Raw genomic sequence first — 20,655 nt, 5'->3', positions numbered from 1 at the left:
CCATTACGGATGCAGGCAATGAGGCAGTGATCGCTGAGATCTTGGTTGAAAACAGCAGAGGTGTATTTGGAGGGCAAGTTAGTTAGGATGATATCTATGAGGGTACCCGTGTTTACGGAATTGGGGTGGTACCTGGTAGGTTCATTGATAATTTGTGTGAGATTGAGGGCATCAAGCTTAGATTGTAGGGTGGCTGGGGTGTTAAGCATGTTAAAATTTAGGTCGCCTAGCAGCACGAGCTCTGAAGATAGATGGGGGGCAATCAGTTCACATATAGTGTCCAGAGCACAGCTGGGGGCAGAGGGTGGTCTATAGCAGGCGGCAACGGTGAGAGACTTGTTTTTAGAGAGGTGGATTTTTAAAAGTAGAAGTTCAAATTGTTTGGGAACAGACCTGGATAGTAAAACAGAACTCTGCAGGCAATCTTTGCAATAGATTGCAACACCGCCCCCTTTGGCCGTTCTATCTTGTCTGAAAATCTTGTAGTTGGGGATGAAAATGTCAGAATTTTTGGTGGTCTTTCTAAGCCAGGATTCAGACACGGCTAAAACATCCGGGTTGGCAGAGTGTGCTAAAGCAGTGAATAAAACAAACTTAGGGAGGAGGCTTCTAATGTTAACATGCATGAAGCCAAGGCTATTACGGTTACAGAAGTCATCAAAAGAGAGCGCCTGGGGAATAGGAGTGGAGCTAGGTACTGCAGGGCCTGGATTCACCTCTACATCACCAGAGGAACAGAGGAGGAGTAGGATAAGGGTACGGCTAAAAGCTATGAGAATTGGTCGTCTAGAACTTCTAGAGCAGAGAGTAAAAGGAAGTTTCTGGGGGCGATAAAATAGCTTAAAGGAATAATGTACAGACAAAGGTATGGTAGGATGTGAATACAGTGGAGGTAAACCTAGGTATTGAGTGATGATGAGAGAGATATTGTCTCTAGAAACATCATTGAAACCAGGTGATGTCATCGCATATGTGGGTGGTGGAACTGTGAGGTTGGATATGGTATAGTGGTCAGGGCTAGAGGCCCTACAGTGAAATAAGCCAATAAACACTAACCAGAACAGCAATGGACAAGGCATATTTACATTAAGGAGAGGCATGCTTAATCGAGTGATCAATAAGGGTCCAGTGAGTAGAGGTTGGTTGGGGTCACGGCGATCCAGACAGCTGGCCGGGTAGATGGCTATCGGTAGCAAGATAGCATAGTATGGAAATCTGTTTGTAGATACCTCGTGCGTTTCCGTCGGTAGGTTAGTGGGGTTCCGTGTGGTAGAGGGGATCAATCCAAATTGGCAAAATAGATATAGTGACCCAAGAAAAAAATAAAAATAAATAAATAATAATAATAATTGTCCGATATACTTATTCAGATAGCAGCCGATAAGACAGCTAACGGTTAGCGGGCCCCAGATGAGCGTTCAGGTAACGTCGGGACGGAGGTGCCAGTTGGATAACTCCCTCGGGCAGATAACGTCGGCAGTCAGTCGTGAAGGCCCGGTGGGGCTCCGTATCTGCAGCAACAACAAAACAACAAAAAAACGGGTCCGGATAGGTGGCTGTAGCCCAGGAATGGCTGATGGAACTCCTCAGCTGGCTAGCTCCGGAATGATTTGAGTTTGCTCCGGGATCGACGTAAGCCAGTAGTCACACGGTTTGCAGCTAGCTAGCTGCAAATGTCCAGAGCCTGCGGCTGAAATCCGGGGAAACTGAGAGAAAAAAAGTCCCGGAATGCTCCGGTCCGAGTCGCGTTGCACAAAAGTGCCGGTAGATTATCGAGCTAAAGGAATAGCTGATGACCACAAAACGTGGGCAGCTGAAACACCAACGCTAGCCAGCAGACCGGCTAATTTCTGGGCAGCTACAGATTAGCTTCTGGCTAGCTATCGGATAGCTTCTGGTTAGCTTTCTGGCTAGCTTCTGAATTAGCCCCTGGCTAGCTTCCACGGTGGTTTTTCAGATTTGAGGTAAATAATACTTTTTTGTAATTGGTGAAGCGGGTTGCAGGAAAGCTTTTGCAGGGAAGCTTTTGTAGTTGAGTTCTTGGATAATAAAATATATAAAAGATATGCGAAGAAAGGTGTAAATATATATATATACAGGACACGACAATACGAAACAGAAATGACGTCTGAACTGCTAAGCCATCTTGGACGAAGAGGAAAAACATTCATCTAACATGAAAAGTGCCACAAGGGAACTGCTAGCCTCTCTCTACCTCCTTTTTCCATCCCTCTCTCTTTTTCTTTCTCCTCTCTCTCTCCCCTCCTCTCTTTCTTTCAATTAAATTCAAGGGGCTTTATTGGCATGGGAAACAAGTGTTAACATTGCCAAAGCAAGTGAGGTAGATAATATACAAAAGTGAAATAAACAATAAAAATTAACAGTAAACATTACACATACAGAAGTTTCAAAACAATAAAGACATTACAAATGTCATATTATGTATATATACAGTGTTGTACAAATGGTTCAAGTACACAAGGGAAAATAAATAAGCATAAATATGTGTTGTATTTACAATGGTGTTTGTTCTTCACTGGTTGCCCTTTTCTTGTGGCAACAGGTCACAAATCTTGCTGCTGTGATGGCACACTGGAATTTCACCCAGTAGATATGGGAGTTTATCAAAATTGGATTTGTTTTCGAATTCTTTGTGGATCTGTGTAATCTGAGGGAAATATGTGTCTCTAATATGGTCATACATTGGGCAGGAGGTTAGGAAGTGCAGCTCAGTTTCCACCTAATTTTGTGGGCAGTGTGCACATAGCCTGTCTTCTCTTGAGTGCCATGTCTGCCTACGGCGGCCTTTCTCAATAGCAAGGCTATGCTCACTGAGTCTGTACATAGTCAAAGCTTTCCTTAAGTTTGGGTCAGTCACAGTGGCCAGGTATTCTGCCACTGTGTACTCTCTGTTTAGTGCCAAATAGCATTCTAGTTTGCTCTGTTTTTTTGTTAATTCTTTCCAATGTGTCAAGTAATTATCTTTTTGTTTTCTCATGATTTGGTTGGGTCTAATTGTGTTGCTGTCCTGGGGCTCTGTGGGGTCTGTTTGTGAACAGAGCCCCAGGACCAGCTTGCTTAGGGGACTCTTCTCCAGGTTCATCTCTCTGTAGGTGATGGCTTTGTTGTGGAAGGTTTGGGAATTGCTTCCTTTTAGGTGGTTGTAGAATTGAACGTCTCTTTTCTGGATTTTGATAATTAGTGGGTATCGGCCTAATTCTGCTCTGTATGCATTATTTGATGTTCTACGTTGTATGCGAAGGATATTTTTGCAGAATTCTGCATGCAGAGTCTCAATTTGGTGTTTGTCCCATTTTGTGAACTCTTGGTTGGTGAGCGGACCCCAGACCTCACAACCATAAAGGGCAATGGGTTCTATGACTGATTCAAGTATTTTTAGCCAGATCCTTCTCCCTCTCTCTTTCCCTCTCTCCCTCTCTGACAGGCCAGGCCAGACAGTAAGACGACGGAGGGGACATTATCAGTCAGCCAGGTCGTTCATTATGACGTGTGGTTCCACACCACTTTAACAGCACCCTAACTGCAGATTAGTGTCTTATGACCTCCATTATCCTGCCGCAGTTTATAACTCTGTTAAATAAGATTTAGCACTAGGGCCTGATGTCTCCTCCACCTCCACCACACCTCCACCACACCTCCGCTCCTCCCCACTCGTTTCCTACAGTACTCATCCGGAGGGAAACACACTGGGGAGGAGGGAGACAGACTGGGGAGGAGGAAGAGCAGAGGAAAGGCAGCCTGAAGACCAGGGCTTTGGGCTGGAAATCAGACCGATTTTAATGGGGTAAATCACTTTATTTTTCAAACTTATTTTTATGTTTTTTCTTGTCCCTGGTCTGTTTAAAAAAAAAATATATATATATATCTTACCATCTACTCATAGGATGAACTTGAAAGATATTTTTCTGTATTTAGAACGGATGAAAAGGTACTCAAAGGTTCGCTCGCTCGATGCTCAAGGCTAAATGAATTAAGATGATATAAGAAGACAAGAGAAAAAACATCCTTCTAATCGTAGAGATAGTATTCAGCAGTTCAAGGACAGTATTTACGTATATGTAAGTGCCATTAACATTGGTTGGAACTATTTCCTCTCAAAGGATGTCTGCTGAAAGAAGAACTGCAAGTGCTTGAGAGAAATGGGAGGATGAAAGTAGAGAAACAGAAAAGCGGAAGTATATGCGCATGAGGGTCCATTAACATTGGTCGGAGAGAACATTGAAGAGAGGTTGTTGTTGTGAGTTAGTAGTTGGTATTGAACAGAAAATAAACACTCGCTGTTCACCAGTACTACTAGTCAATCATAGCATATTGGATGTACAGCATTATAAACTCACTGTCAACTGCATTTTATTTTCAGCAAATTAAAGTATTTGTATGAACATAACAAGATTCAACAACTGAGACAAGTTTCACAAACATGTGACTAACAGGAATGGAATAATGTGTCCCTGAACAAAGGGGGGAGTCAAAAGTAACAGTCAGTATCTGATGTGGCCACCAGCTGCATTAAGTACTGCAGTGCATCTCCTCATGGACTGCACCAGATTTGCCAGTTCTTGCTGTGAGATGTTACCCCACACTTCCACCAAGGCACCTGCAAGTTCCCAGACATTTCTGGGGGGATTGGCCCTAGCCCTCACCCTCCGATCCAACAGGTTCCAGGCGTGCTCAATGGGATTGAGATCCGGGCTCTTCGCTGGCCATGGCAGAACACTGACATTCCTGTCTTGCAGGAAATCACGCACAGAACGAGCAGTATGGCTGGTGGCATTGTCATGCTGGAGGGTCATGTCAGGATGAGCCTGCAGGAAGGGTACCACATGAGGGAGGAGGATGTCTTCCCTGTAACGCACAGTGTTGAGATTGCCTGCAATGACAACAAGCTCAGTCCGATGATGCTGTGACACACCTTCCTAGACCACGACGGACCCTCCACCTCCAAATCGATCCCACTCCAGAGTACAGACCTCGGTGTAACGCTCATTCCTTCGATGATAAACGTGAATCCGACCATCACCCCTGGTGAGAAAAGTGCTCTTCACTGACAAAACCGCGACTCGTCAGTGAAGAGCACTTTTTGCCAGTCCTGTCTGGTCCAGCGGCAGTGGGTTTGTGCCCATAGGTGACGTTGCCGGTGATGTCTGGTGAGGACCTGCCTTACAACAGGCCTACAACCCCTCAGTCCAGCCTTTCTCAGCCTATTGCGGACAGTCTGAGTGCTGATGGAGGGATTGTGCGTTCCTGGTGTATCTCGAGCTGTTGTTGTTGCCATCCTGTACCTGTCCCGCAGGTGTGATGTTTGGATGTACCGATCCTGTGCAGGTGTTGTTACACGTGGTCTGTCACTGCGAGGACGATCAGCTGTCCGTTCTGTCTCCCTGTAGTGCCGTCTTAGGCGTCTCACAGTACGGACATTGCAATTTATTGCCCTGGCCACATCTGCAGTCCTCATGCCTCCTTGCAGCATGCCTAAGGCACGTTCACGCAGATGAGCAGGGACTCTGGGCATCTTTCTTTTGGTGTTTTTCAGAGTCAGAAGAAAGGCCTCTTTAGTGTCCTACGTTTTCATAACTGTGACCTTAATTGCCTACCGTCTGTAAGCTGTTAGTGTCTTAACAACCGTTCCACAGGTGCATGTTCAATAATTGTTTATGGTTCATTGAACAAGCATGGGAAACAGTGTTTAAACCCTTTACAATGAAGATCTGTGAAGTTATTTGGATTTTTACGAATTATCTTTGAAAGACAGGGTCCTGAAAAAGAGACGTTTCTATTTTGCTGAGTTTATATAGTCGGGTGAAACTTTGGTTTTAGAAGTGGGGGTGACATAACTGGGGTAGATCAGCTGTAATATTACAGATTGTAGTTTCCATCAATGTAATTGTCTGCATAATTTCCAATCCCCCATATATATTTTTTACCAATATATTATCCTTTATTATTTTCACCTAACCCTACCACCCCTTCCCTAATTGGAGTAAACTAATGGACAACAACATTTAGGCTTCTACTTCCAGCTTATACATACTATATATACACATTTTACAGACACAGTATATTTTACCATAGTTATCTTTTGTTTGTTTTTAGTCCCATCCTTCAGCTCCACTCAACCCATCCCATCTATCTCTGAGGAACATCCAGTTTTGATTTCTATTTGCCATATATAACTGTGCTGTGATGTTTCACAAAAGTTATGAACCTTTCTACTCTCATAAATTCTACATATTGTAAATAAAATATAAACATTATTGCTAAGACTATTGTTAATTATTCATCGATTGATTATGACTTTTAAATCACCCAGCAGTGCTATTTGCCGAGATGTTATAACTTGGCACATTTCCTGCATTTATACACAATATAATATGACCCATGGCCCTTCTAGCCATCTCTATTTACAACAACAAAAAGTAAGCAAAAATGCCCACAGTCATTAAGCTAGGTAAGAGATTATTAAATATGTTTAAGTGATTGATAAGACTGAACTAGATCCATGATAATGAAATAATCAATATTGTGTTGCACCTTTTAACCAATAGCTTAACAAATGAACAACTCTTACAAATAAAATACAAAGACAACTTTTGATCAACTTTAAGACATCCTATATATCAAATTTCAGCCAGACTGCCCAGCCAACCCGAGCCGCTTACACGCCTGACCCCCACCAGTCTAGTCAATAACTCAACTCTCTCCCAAATACAACTTCCTTCCCATCTTTTTTTTGTCTCAAATGAAAGGTGTGGGAACAAAAGTTGAATGATAACACACACACACACACCTACACAATAACACACAGAAACAGTACACTCTCCATATCATTCATATCATAGGCCTAATAGTACTGTAGAGCTCTTTTTACTTGCACACAATATAGCTGGGTCACCCCGTCCTGTCCCTAGGGGTCCACGGCCCTGTAGCCCCCCAACCCAACACACCCCACTCAGCTTTAGGATCTTAGTGAAACATAAATTATGGGTTTCAGGCGTGTTAAGCCAAGACCAGAGTGACAACAGTACGGCAGACACCTAGGGCCAAGACTGAGAAGCCCAGCAGCTAGGGATTGCCTAAATAGCTATCTCCACTGACTTGGGCATGTTTTCATTACAGACTTCTTTTGTCGTACAGTATTCCATATTAGGCATCTAGACCTTATGAAAGTTGCACAGTATACCCTTAATCTTAAAACAAATCTAGTGATGCTGTACATAACTTGACATTTCTTCCATACATTGTTGGAGGATAACCAACCTTCCAATTAATGGTAATGCAGTTATTAGCCACTATAAATGCTAGGTTACACAGTTTCTTCTGATAACAGTCTCCAGTATCAACATTTCCAAGCAAACAAAAACAGGGAGAAGGGAGAATCTGTAGACATGCTGAGATAAAAGAACATACTCTTTGCCAGAATTCCGCCAGCCTTCACAACACCATAACATATGCAAATCTGTCCCCTATTGTGTTTTACACCTCCAGTAGAATAATACAATTTCTGAGTGCATGATATTCAGTTTCACTGGCATATAGTACATTCTATGGATGGTCTTAAACTGCAGTAATTTATGTCTGAGATTATATGAACATGACTGGGCATTCTAACATATATGTATCCATTCATCATCATCGATATTGTCTCCCAGGTCTTCCTTAAATGTTTTGTGTCATCGGGAAAATCTTATTCAGTATCAACTCAGTTGTGTTTGCTGGACAGAGAGAATAAATTGTTGTATCTGAAAAAATTCACCTCATCTCTGTCACAGACTGGTCTTCCCTGATCCTGCTGAGATCCCTGACACCATCTAATCCTCCTAAAATGAAGCATGACAAAAGAATTACCTTGGTGTACATTTATACATTGATTCTATTCTTGGATAATATAATGGTTCACAATTTGAAATTACCATTATTCCCAGATCCCAGACTGTAGCTTTAAGCTTAAGCTGCTGTCCTGTAGCTACTGTAGGTCTACCCATCAATTGAAGATGGAACTTTGTATCATTCACTGAATACAGTGCATTCAGAAAGTATTCAGGACACTTGAATTTTTCTACATTTTGTTTCATTACAGCCTTATTCTAGAATTGATTAAATCATTTCCCCCCTCATCAATCTACACACAATACCCCATAATGACAAAGAAAAAACAGGTTTTTAGACATTTTTGCAAATGTATAAAAAATCTAAAACTGAAATATCACATTTAGATAAGTATTCAGACCCTTTACTCAGTACTTTGTTGAAGCACCTTTGGCAGCGATTACAGCCTTGAGTATTCTTGGGTATGACGCTACAAGCTTGGCACACCTGCATTTGGGGAGTTTCTCCCATTCTTCTCTGCAGATCCTCTCAAGCTCTGTCAAGTTGGATGGGGAGCGTTGCTGCGCAGCTATTTTTAGGTCTCTGCAGAGATGTTTGATCGGGTTCAAGGCCGGGCTCTGGCTGGGGCACTCAAGGACATTCAGAGACTTGCGTGCTTAGGGTCGTTGTCCTGTTGGAAGGTGAACCTTCTCCCTAGTCTTGAGGTCCTGAGCGCTCTGGAGTAGGTTTTCATCAAGGATCTCTCTGTACATTGCTCCGTTCATCTTTCCCTCGATCCTGACTAGTTTCCTAGCCACTGAAAAACATCCCCACAGCATGATGCTGCCACCACCATGCTTCACTGTAGTTGTGTGGTGCCAGGTTTCCTCCAGACGTGACACTTGGCATTCAGGCCAAAGAGTTCAATCTTGGTTTCATCAGACCAGAGAATCTTATTTCTCATGGTCAGAGTCCTTTAGGTGCCTTTTGGCAACTCCAAGCGGGCTGTCATGTGCTTTTACTGAGGAGTGGCTTTTGTCTGGCCACTCTACCATAAAGGCCTGATTGGTGGAGTGCTGCATAGATGGTTGTCCTTCTAGAAGGTTCTCCCATCTCCACAGAAGAACTCTGGAGCTCTGTCAGAGTGACAATAGGGTTCTTGGTCACCTCCCTGACCAAGGCCCTTCTCCCCCGATTACTCAGTTTGGCTGGGCGGCCAGCTCTAGGAAGAGTCTTGGTGGTTCCAAACTTCTTCCATTTAAGAATGATTGAGGCAACTGTGTTCCTTGGGATCTTCAATGCTGCATACATTTTTTGGTACCCTTCCCCAGTTCTGTGCCTCAACACAATCCTGTTTTTGTTCTCCCACAGATTTTTTTGAAATGGTCCTCTTTCTGCTTTGTATGTGTTAGCCTACCTATTGTATTAAAGCAAATTCTTTTGCATTATTCACACACCACTCAGAATTTGCTGCTTCAACTTCAGTATCCTACGTACAGTACCTCTCCTAGTTGGGTGTGAGAGTTCAAGTACACCTAGTTTGTGTGGTCTCATTGAAATAGAGTAGGCTGCCTACATGGGCGGAGAATCACGTGGCAGTTAACTTAAATATGATTAGACTGTAGTTTACTACAGTGTCTGTAAATAAATATTGATAATGAAAAGAAGTGGAGGGCGCTCACCCAACGCGAGTCGAAGTGCAATCAAAAAATGTAATCATCATTGAAAAAGAAAAGGCACAACGCACACGTAGGTTAGGCTACTATGGTGAGCGTTCGTTGCGCCTTTTCATTTTCAGTAAGTATGGATTGCCCATTTATTTGTCTCTGTTTGCAAATTGTCCTCCTAAAAGGTAGGCTTTATCATATAGGACTATATAAAATGTAGCAAGTGTCGCTATCATCATTCTTGTTGCTTCCAGTTCAGTTGCCATACCTGTGAGATCAGGTGTGCGTGGTCTCAATTAAATAGAGTAGGCTATAGCCTATGTATACATGGGAAGAAAGCGCAGGGCTGTTATCTTTCCAAGGAAAATGTACTTCCTAAATAGGCCTATGATTAGGCTATAGTTTACTACATTGCCTAGTAATAGGCCTAAATATTGAAAACCCAATTCTGCTCTCTTCAAACTACATCTAGCATATTGGCTGATATAGCCCAGTAATACAATGTAAGGGCCATGTGAGCATCTCTGGTAATTTACCCTATTTCTTAAGTAATTTTTTGTGCATTTGATATTGCCTATAGGGTGCAAAATTGCTGGGACCATGGCTGACAGGTGAGCTGCGTCACATACGCCTAAAATAACATTGCAGGACTGCGGTTGGGTTTGGGACCAGTTCTTGCAGTAACTTTAGAATTGTTTATTACTGTGTCAGGGTGAAAAGTAGGGAATTAGCTGGGGAAACGAACAGATCAATAACGCTACATTGACATACTGACTAATACAACTCACATTGCACTGAAGAACGTCAGAATATCAATCTTCAATCGTTTGGCCGATGGTTTCATTGTTTGATTGAGGCAAAAATAATAGCTAATGTAAGCCAAATTTTGGCCAGCCAGCTCTCTCTGAGTTCATTTACTTCTGAAACATTACAAAACAAATGCTACAAAACATTTCCATACAAACAATTGCTGTTAGATAGTAATAATAGCCACTTCATATCGCTATCTGACAGATAACTAAAGGCTGGAGCTGACCTGGCTGGGGTAGCTACTCACTAGCGTAGATTATCCATTCACCTCAGTCGAGAGGGGATGAAATATTAGCTAACGTTACATGTCAGTTACAATACTAGCTTAGCACTGCGAATAAACACTTTTTTTCTCTTCTTGTTTAAGTTAAACAGCAGTTACTTTGCCAGCTACATCAGTCAACTAAAGAGTAGCCAGTTTCTGTTCTGCTTCCTTTTACAACTCGGTGAAAGAGCGCAACAGATACACACTATTTTAAACTCTCCTGTGCTGGTCCAGCCAGTCTTCCAGAAGCTTTGCCTTCACACAGCTTGTCAGCCTGCTCTGGTGTTCGCGTGGTCCTAAATCCAGTCGGATAAACACTCCAAACAGCCTACCCGACCGCTCGGAGTCGTCTGCATGGTCCTGAAGCACACCGTTGCCCAGTTTTGTATCATATTCCAGTAATTAAACTGGGGGGTGTAGGTGGGGGGTGGGGACAAAAAGGTAGGTTGGAAGGTTCTCTTCCAAGATGGCGTAGCAGTCAGGCGTCTTTTGTTTTCGTCTTGTCGTGTCCGGTGTATATATATTTTTTTTCTTCATATATTTGTAAAATATTTCTCTTAACCCCAGCTTCAACATACTCTCCTGCAACCTGCCTCACCCAATGTGGTATGGATCTGCTATTGTCTTTACTTCAGAACCGGAACCCCCAACAGAAGCTAGCCAGATAACTAGCTACTAGCTAGTAGTCAGCTAGCCACTGCTAGCGGTCATCCGCTAACCTTTAGCCCGGACAACTCCTGCCAGTCCGCACAACGCGATTCAACCCAAAGCGTATCGGACTTCTTATTCTCCATTTCCCCGGATTCCTACCCCAAGCTCTGAACCTCTTCACCTGGATCATCGCAGCTAGCTAGTTGCTATCCGGTTGGCTTCTTCTGGCTAACGTCTCTATCCCGACGCAAGCACCAATTAGCCTGGAGCTAGCCTATGCTAAGCCAATCTCCCGGCTAGCTGAAGAGGTCCATCAGCCACTCCTTGGGCTACAATACCTATTTTGCCAATTGGCCTGGACCCCTTTTATTGCCGATACGCTGCCCCGCCGATCCTTCACGACTGGACTACCAACGTAATCTGCCCAAGTTTTTTTTTCAACTGGCTCCCCCGCCGCAACGTCCCCTGAATGCCCATCTGCTAGCCTGCTAGCTGTCTAGAGCACACCGGACTTTTAGCTGAAGAAGTCCATCAGCCAATGTTTTTGGGGGGCTACTATACCTATTTTGCCAATTGGCCTGGACCCTTTTACTACACGGAGCCCTGCTGATCCATCACGATTGATCTGCCGACGTAACCGCACGAAGGGGCTACAACTGACTTCTTCCATCGCGACGTCCCTCTAAGGCCCATCTGCTAGCCTTCTAGCCCCGGCCCTCTAGCTGTCTGAATCGCCGTGTCTCCAGCTCGCCCAGCTACTCACTGGACCCAATGATCACTCTGCTACGCATGCCTCTCCCTAATGTCAATATGCCTTGTCCATTGCTGTTTTGGTTAGTAATTATTGCCTTATTTCATTGTAGAGCCTCTAGCACTGCTCAATACACCTTAGCTAACCCTTTAGTTCCACCTCCCACACATGCGGTGAACACACCTGGTTTAAATGATGTTTCTACAGACAATATCGCTCTCATCGTCACTCAATGCATAGGTTTACCTCCACTGTATTCACATCCTACCATACCTTTGTCTGTACGTTATGCCTGGAATCTATTCTACCGTGCCCAGAAACCTGCTCCTTTTACTCTCTGTTCCGAATGTACTAGACGACCAGTTCTTATAGCCTTTAGCTATACGCTTATCCTACTCCTCCTCTGTTCCTCTGGTGATGTAGAGGTTAATCCAGGCCCTGCAGTGTCTAGCTCGACTCCCATTCCCCAGGCGCTCTCTTTTGCTGACTTCTGTAACCGTAAAAGCTTTGGTTTCATGCATGTTAACATTAGAAGCCTCCTCCCTAAGTTTCTTTTATTCACTGCTTTAGCACACTCTGCCAACCCGGATGTCCTAGCCGTGTCTGAATCCTGGCTTTGGAAGACCACCAAAAACCTTGAAATTTCCATCCCTAACTATAACATTTTCCTACAAGATAGAACTGCCAAATGGGGGGGGAGTTGCAATCTACTGCAGAGATAGCCTGCAGAGTTCTGTCTTACTATCCAGGTCTGTGCCCAAACAATTTGAGCTTCTACTTTTAAAAATCTTCCTTTCCAGAAACAAGTCTCTCACTGTTGCCGCTTGCTATACACCACCTTCTGCCCCCAGCTGTGCCCTGAACACCATATGTGAATTGATTGCCCCCCATCTATCTTCAGAGCTTGTGCTCTTAGGTGACCTAAACTGGGACATGCTTAACGCCCCGGCCATCCTACAATCTTAGCTTGATTCCCTCAATTTCACACAAATTATCAATGAACCTACCAGGTACAACCCCGAATCCGTAAACACGGCCACCCTCATTGATATCATCCTAACAAACCTGCCCTCCAAATACACCTCTACTGTCTTCAACCAGGATCTCAGCGATCACTGCCTCATTGCCTGCGTCCGTAATGGGTCTGCGGTCAAACGACCACCCCTCATAACTGTCAAACGCTCCCTGAAACACTTCAGCGAGCAGGCCTTTCTAATCGTCCTGGCCCGGGTATCCTGGAAGGATATTGACCTCATTCCGACAGTAGAGGATGCCTGGTTATTCTTTAAAAGTGCTTTCCTCACCATCTTAAATAAGCATGCCCCATTCAAAAAATGTAGAACCAGGAACAGATATAGACCTTGGTTTACTCCAGACCTGACTGCCCTTGACCAGCACAAAAACATCCTGTGGCGTACTGCATTAGCATCGAATAGCCCCCGCAATATGCATCTTTTCAGGGAAGTCAGGAACCAATATACACAGGCAGTTAGGAAAGCAAAGGCTAGCTTTTTCAAACAGAAATTTGCATCCTGTAGCACAAACTCCAAAAAGTTCTGGGACACTGTAAAGTCCATGGAGAAGAAGAGCACCCCTCCCAGCTGCCTAGGAAACTAGGAAATACTGTCACCACCGATAAATCCATGATAATTGACCATTTCAATAAGCATTTTCTACGGTTGGCCATGCTTTCCTCCTGGCTACCCCAGCTACTTGCCCGAGCCTCCCCAGCTTCTCCTTCACCCAAATCCAGATTGCAGATGTTCTGAAAGAGCTGCAAAACCTGGACCCGTACAAATCAGCTGGGCTAGACAATCTGGACCCTCTTTCTAAAATTATCTGCCGAAATTGTTGCAACCCCTATTACTAGCCTGTTCAACCTCTCTTTCGTATCGTCTGAGATCCCCAAAGATTGGAAAGCTGCTGCGGTCATCCCCCTCTTCAAAGGGGGAGACACTCTAGACCCAAACTGCTACAGACCTATATCTATCCTACCCTGCCTTTCTAAGGTCTTCGAAAGCCAAGTTAACAAACAGATCACCGACGATTTCGAATCCCACCGTACCTTCTCCGCTATGCAATCTGGTTTCCGAGCTGGTCACGGGTCCACCTCGGCCACGCTCACCTCACCCACGCTAAACAATATCATAACCGCCATCGATAAGAGACAATACTGTGCATGTCACGGCTGTTGAAAGGAGAGGACCAAGGCGCAGCGTGGTAAGCGTACATTTTATTTTATTTTGAAAAGACGCAGAACAAAACAATAAACACTACAAAACAAACCGTGAAGCTAAAGGCTATGTGCCATAAACAAAGTCAACTTCCCACAAAGACAGGTGGGAAAAAAGGCTACCTAAGTCTGGTTCCCAATCAGAGACAACGATAGACAGCTGTCCCTGATTGAGAACCATACCAGGCCAAAACATAGAAATAGAAAATCATAGAAAAACAAAACATAGAATGCTCACTCCAAATCACACCCTGACCAAACCAAAATAGAGACATAAAAAGGATCTCTAAGGTCAGGGCGTGACAGTGCAGCTGTATTCATCGACCTGGCCCAGGCTTTCGACTCTGTCAATCACCACATTCTTATCGGCAGACTCAGCAGCCTTGGTTTCTCAAATGACTGCCTCGCCTGGTTCACCAACTACTTCTCTGATAGAGTTCAGTGTGTCAAATCGGAGGGCCTGTTGTTCGGACCTCTGGCAGTTTCTATGGGGGTGCCACGGTTCAATTCTCGGGCCGACTCTTTTCTCTGTATACATCAATGATGTTGCTCTTGCTGCAGGTGATTGTCTGATCCACCTCTACACATACGACACCATTCTGTATACATCTGGTCCTTCTTTGGACACTGTGTTAACTAACCTCCAAACGAGCTTCAATGCCATACAACTCTCCTTCCGGGGCCTCCAACTGCTCTTAAATGCAAGTAAAACGAAATGCCTGCTCTTCAACCGATCGCTGCCCACACCTGCCCGCCCGTCCAGCATCACTACTCTGGACGGTTCTGACTTAGAATATGTGGACAACTACAAATACCAAGGTGTCTGGTTAGACTGTAAACTCTCCTTCCAGACTCATATTAAGCATCTCCAATCCAAAATTAAATCTAGAATTGGCTTCCTATTTCGCAACAAAGCATCCTTCACTCATGCTACCAAACATACCCTCGTAAAACTGACTATCCTATGGATCCTTGACTTCAGCGATGTCATTTACAAAATAGCCTCCAACACTCTACTCAACAAATTGGATGCGGTCTATCACAGTGCCATCCGTTTTGTCACCAAAGCCCCATATACTACCCTCCACTGCGACCTGTATGCTCTCGTTGGCTGGCCCTCGCTTCATATTCGTCGCCAAACCGACTGGCTCCAGGTCATCTTTCTCTTTACTAGGTAAAGCCCCACCTTATATCAGTTCGCTGGTCACCACAGCAGCACCCACCCGTAGCACGCGCTCCAGCGGGTATATCTCACTGGTCACCCCCAAAGCCAATTCCTCTTTTGGCCGCCTTTCCTTACAGTTCTCTGCTGTCAGTGACTGGAACGAACTGCAAAAATCACTGAAGCTGGAGACGCCTATCTCCCTCACTAGCTTTAAGCACCAGCTGTCAGAGCAGCTCACAGATCACTGCACCTGTAGATAGCCCATCTGTAAATAGCCCATCCAACTACCTCATCCCCCATCCTGTTATTTTTTTTCTTCTCCTTTGCACCCCAGTATCTCTACTTGCACACTCATCTTCTGCACATCTATCACTCCAGTGTTTAATTGCTATATTGTAATTATTTCGCCACTATGGCCTATTTATTGCCTTACCTCCCTTATCCTACCTCATTTGCACAAACAGTATATAGACCTTTTCTATTGTATTATTGACTGCATGTTTGTTTATTCCATGTGTAACTGTGTTGTTGTTTGTGTCGCACTGCTTTGCTTTATCTTGGCCAGGTTGCAGTTGTAAATGAGAACTTGTTCTCAACTAGCCTACCTGGTTAAATAAAGGTTAAATAAATAATAAATACAATAAAAAATAAATACTATTTCTGAATGTGGGGGGGGACATGTCCCCTCATTCTGAACGTTGCGCCCATGTATGTAGTGCTTTTCTAGGACCTACAGGCATGAAGTCCAATTAAGTAAATATAATATGTTTTAACGCTTACATTGAGTGCACCTGCTTTACTAACTTTTCTGTATAGTCTGATTCAATCAGTGCCATATGTACACCATAAGAGGATTTTTTCCAGGAGAAGAGGTATTTTCTACACGTTGTGTTTTCTACGCCCACCGTGCTTACTATAAACTCTCTAACAGTTTTCTCTCTTTTGTGTGTCTCTATTCCAGATCCTTGGTGGATTATTGGTTAAATGACTCAGACTGTAAATGAACAAGACGTGTACCCTGGACCCAGTCTCCAATATTATCCAGAATGCATCTAAGGAGGACCAGGAAGGGGCTTGCCCCAGAGAGCCCACCCCAGTAACAGTAACCTCTGTCTGGGTCCCACCCCACCCGGATGGCCTCCCAACCCCCCTGTGAAGCAGTCCGCACCCTCTCAGCAGAGGTGCAGCCGAGGCCCTCCACCCCCATCTTGCACTTCGCTCCAGTCCTCACTCCTCTCTGTCCATCTCTAGAATGAAGACAGCCAGTAGGGCCCGGCCCCGCTCCCCTAGCTCCCAGCCCCGACCACCACGCTCCCCCAGTCCTGGCCCCCAGCTCGTCCAAATGAGGCGCTACAGGCCTGGGGTGGGGGTGTATCCCTTCCTGTTCCCCTCGGTCATCAGCGCTCTGCCCCTGGCTAACCGGCGGGCTTCTCCCCCGGCTCTGAGGCTGCAGGTCCAGCAGCCCTCCAGCAGCAGTAGTACTCCATCGCCTGCAGGTGAGTCCTGTCTGCAGAATGCAGTGCTGGGTCCTGTCTTTGGGGCTTTCAGTTAAGTAGCAGGCACTAAGGGGCCTTCCGAGTGGCGCAGCGGTCTAAGGCATCGCAGTGCTTGAGGCGTCACTACAGACCCGGGTTCAATCCCAGGCTCTGTCACAACCGCGTGACCGGGAGTCCCATAGGGCGGCGCACAATTGGCCCATCGTCGTTAAGGGATTGTTTGGCCCGGGGGGGGGCTTTACTTTACTTGGTTTTGCCGGGGGGTGGCTTTATCTATTTCCCCAGAGATGAACTCGTGGATACCATTTTTATGTCTCTGCATGCAGCAATGGCTGGAAGTCTATGGTAACTGCTAGTTCGCTTTGGCTCGTGAAACTACCTCTAACTTCCTTCATACTGGAAACAGAGAATGTATTGAGATAGTTTGGTTTGGGAAATAGCCCCATATGCAAGCCCTCCTCAGCTTCTTCTAAGTTATACAACATCAGCCTATTTTTCTGTATTCACTAGGAAACTAAGATAGCCATGGAGGCAGTCAACTGCTCAGAGTTAGGAGTTGAAAGCGAGAAGAGAGGAGAGGAGGAGAGAGAGTAGGAGAGGTTGATAGAGAGAGGAGAGGTAAGGGAAGAGAGGAGGGAGTAGGGGAAGTCAGACTAATAAACATATCCGCCAGTAAATAATCGTAGAGCAGTATATTATATTCACACTGTAATTGGCCCCTAGTGTCTCTCTGCACCACACTGATGTGTGTGTCAAAATATCACAGCTGCAGGGACATTTTGACAGTCAGTGTCCTGGGATTGTGTTCCCCACCTTTGTGCCACTGTTTTCTAAACTTTCTCCTACACTCTGATCCCTTGAACCCCCAATCCTGCTCCAACATGAAACAAAGCTGGTAGCTCCAGCAGGTTCACCCCCAGGGGATAGCTCACTCTGCCAACCCAGAGAGGAGGCACTCTGAGGCAGCCTGAGCCCGCTCATTCCTCCCTCTGGGGTGTAGTGTAAATAATAATAACAGCATGAGAATGTCATGTCACTGGAATTAAGTTCAGTCTCTCAATCACTCTCTCCCAATCTCTCCCCCTCTCTCTCTCTCCCTCTCTCACTCTTTTTCTCTCTATTTCTCTCTCTCTCTCTCTCTCTCTTTGTCAAGCTGTTCATACTATTGCTTTCTGCTAGCCAAACAAAGGCTTCTTATACAACCTGTTTATTCTCTTTACTTGTATTACACAGCAGGTTGGTGCCACCCTAATAAGGGACGGGCTCGTGGTAATGACTGGATCGGAATAGGTGGAATGGTATCAAATACATCAAACGTGGTTTCCATGTGTTTGATGCCATTCGATTCGCTCCGTTCCATCCATTATTATGAGCTGTCCTCCCCTCAGCAGACTCCACTGCTGTATTAATATTTAAAGGTTGCCTGTACAGAACTTGATAATTAAATTCTCAAAATTAAATATACAAAAATGATCGAAAGCAGCATTATGTTACGCTCATCGCACACTGTACAAGGACAATAAGTTAGGGGATATACAGTGCATTTGGAAAGTATTCAGACCCCTTGACTGCAGTGCCGCTCCACCTTTCAAGTTTACAGAACTTGAGAGGATCTGCAGAGAAGAGAACTCCCCAAATACAGGTGTGCCAAGCTTATAGCTTCATACCCAAGAAGACTCAAGGCTGTAATCGCTGCCAAAGGTGCTTCAACAAAGTACTGAGTAAAGGGTCTGAATATTTATGTAAATGTGATATTACTAAAAACATATTTTTGCTTTGTCATTACGGGGTGTGTAGATTGATGAGGAAAAAAGACAATTTAATAAATTTTAGAATAAGGCTGTAATGTAACAACATTTGGAAAAGTCAAGGGGTCTGAATAGTTTCCGAATTCAATTCATATAACATTCATCGGTAAAGTCGATGGTCAGACAAAGTTGAGGCGAGAATGGGGCAACAATAAACATCAAACCATGAAAAAGAAACCAGTTAAAATAACAGATCTTCCTTTGGAGTCTTTTAAGGAACTCTGGCTCAAAGCTGTTTCCTTACACACCAATTGGAAAAATTAAGATGCACACCAACGTCTTTTTGATATGCGTCTGAACTTTTGATGTTGAGTGAAGTGAGATTAACCTAGTTATCAGCCTAGTCGTAGAATGTGAGACTGTGGGCAGGTGCGTGTGTGTGTCTGTGTGTTTGTCTGTGCGTGCGTGCGTGCGCTGAGATATTTGTGTGTGATACTGTGGGCAAGGAGATAAATACAGAGAGATAAATCTGAGATGAATCGGTGTGTCCCATTCTCCCTTAGGAGGGTCACCTGATCAACATGTACTGTTGTTTGTATTATTCTCCCCCTGACCCCCCCTCTCTCTATCTCAGGTACCCCTACACTACACACTAAACCTCCCCCCTCTATCTCTCAGCGGGGGGTTGCAGGATCTCCTCTCCTCACTCCACACCCTGGGGAACTCCAATGACCCAGTCAAGATCAGGATTGTTACTGTATTAGAGAGAGAGAGCATAGTCAAACACACTCACATAGACACTCTCCATTTTAGATTTTTTTCCTTTTATTTTGCCAGGTAAGTTAATTGAGAACACAATAGACACACTTGTCCATGCTTTTGTATGCTATATAAAGTATAGGATGGATTGAGTTCTATATTAAAAGGTGGCTATTGATATGTAGCCTGGTGGAACCCAATATGGGCCGCAGTGTGGTTAAAAAAATAACTTTCTCAGCATTGAGGTCTGGATCCTGTCTTCTCCAACATTCTATCTTCCACCTCTCGAGCTGTCTGTCAGAGTTTCCTCTTTCTGGGCACTTCCTCTTTCTCTCCACCAGGCTGATAGGAGGGTTACCTCGTCTCTCTCTCCATCTGGCATCCTTCATCCCTCTCTCCAACCCTCCTTCCCCCTGGTCTCTCCTCCTGTCAGTATGTTACCTGTGCATAACCCTGGGTCTGGCTGATCTGCGTTGCTCAGTCTTTTCAAAGCCTTCATCTGACGAAGGAGAACCAGAATGTTCCATCGGAATGTTGTAACTTTCCCATCTTCCAGGGAACCTACTTCTAACAACATTCATTTTTAGTGTCCAGAGGAGAGATTATTCACCTAAAAGCTCTATTTTCTGAAGTGCATCAGAACACCTATTGGTTGTTGACCTTGAGTGTTTGGAAAGGGTTTTGTCATACTTTGGTAGTCTTTGTGCTACTGAGAGTTGTGTGGTCTGGGGACACAGTAGGTTACTGAAAAATTTCACTTTTACAGGTTACTTTAACTCTGAGATGGTGTTTGATGGCGCTGGAGGGGATGGCTGCCCTTCTATGGGCTCTTAACCAACCATGCTATTTTGTTTGTTTTTTCGCATTGTTTGTAACTTATTTTGTACATAATGTTGCTGCTACCGTTTCTTATGACCGAAAGAGCTTCTGGACATCAGAACAGCGATTACTCACCTTGAACTGGACGAATAATTTTTCTTTAATGAGTCGGACAAGAGGGATTTACTCCAAACAGGCCCTCATCCCCGTCATTCGCAGGAGAAAGAGACTGAGGTATCGCGGAAGGAGATCGGGGTGCCTTGTGAGGATCCAGTGACGAATGGCTAATCTGCCTTTGCCATCGGTACTATTGACCAATGTACAATCGCTGGATAATAAAGTGGACGAACTACAAGCACGTATATCCTACCAACGGGACATTAAAAACTGTAATATCTTATGTTTCACTGAGTCGTGGCTGAACGACGACATGAATAACATACATCTAGCGGGTTATACACTGT

Source organism: Salvelinus alpinus, chromosome 29 (assembly GCF_045679555.1).
Source record: "Salvelinus alpinus chromosome 29, SLU_Salpinus.1, whole genome shotgun sequence".
In the NCBI taxonomy this organism is placed as follows: domain Eukaryota; kingdom Metazoa; phylum Chordata; class Actinopteri; order Salmoniformes; family Salmonidae; genus Salvelinus; species Salvelinus alpinus.
The sequence above is the reverse complement of the archived record's forward strand: the minus strand, read 5'-3'. Positions refer to the sequence as shown.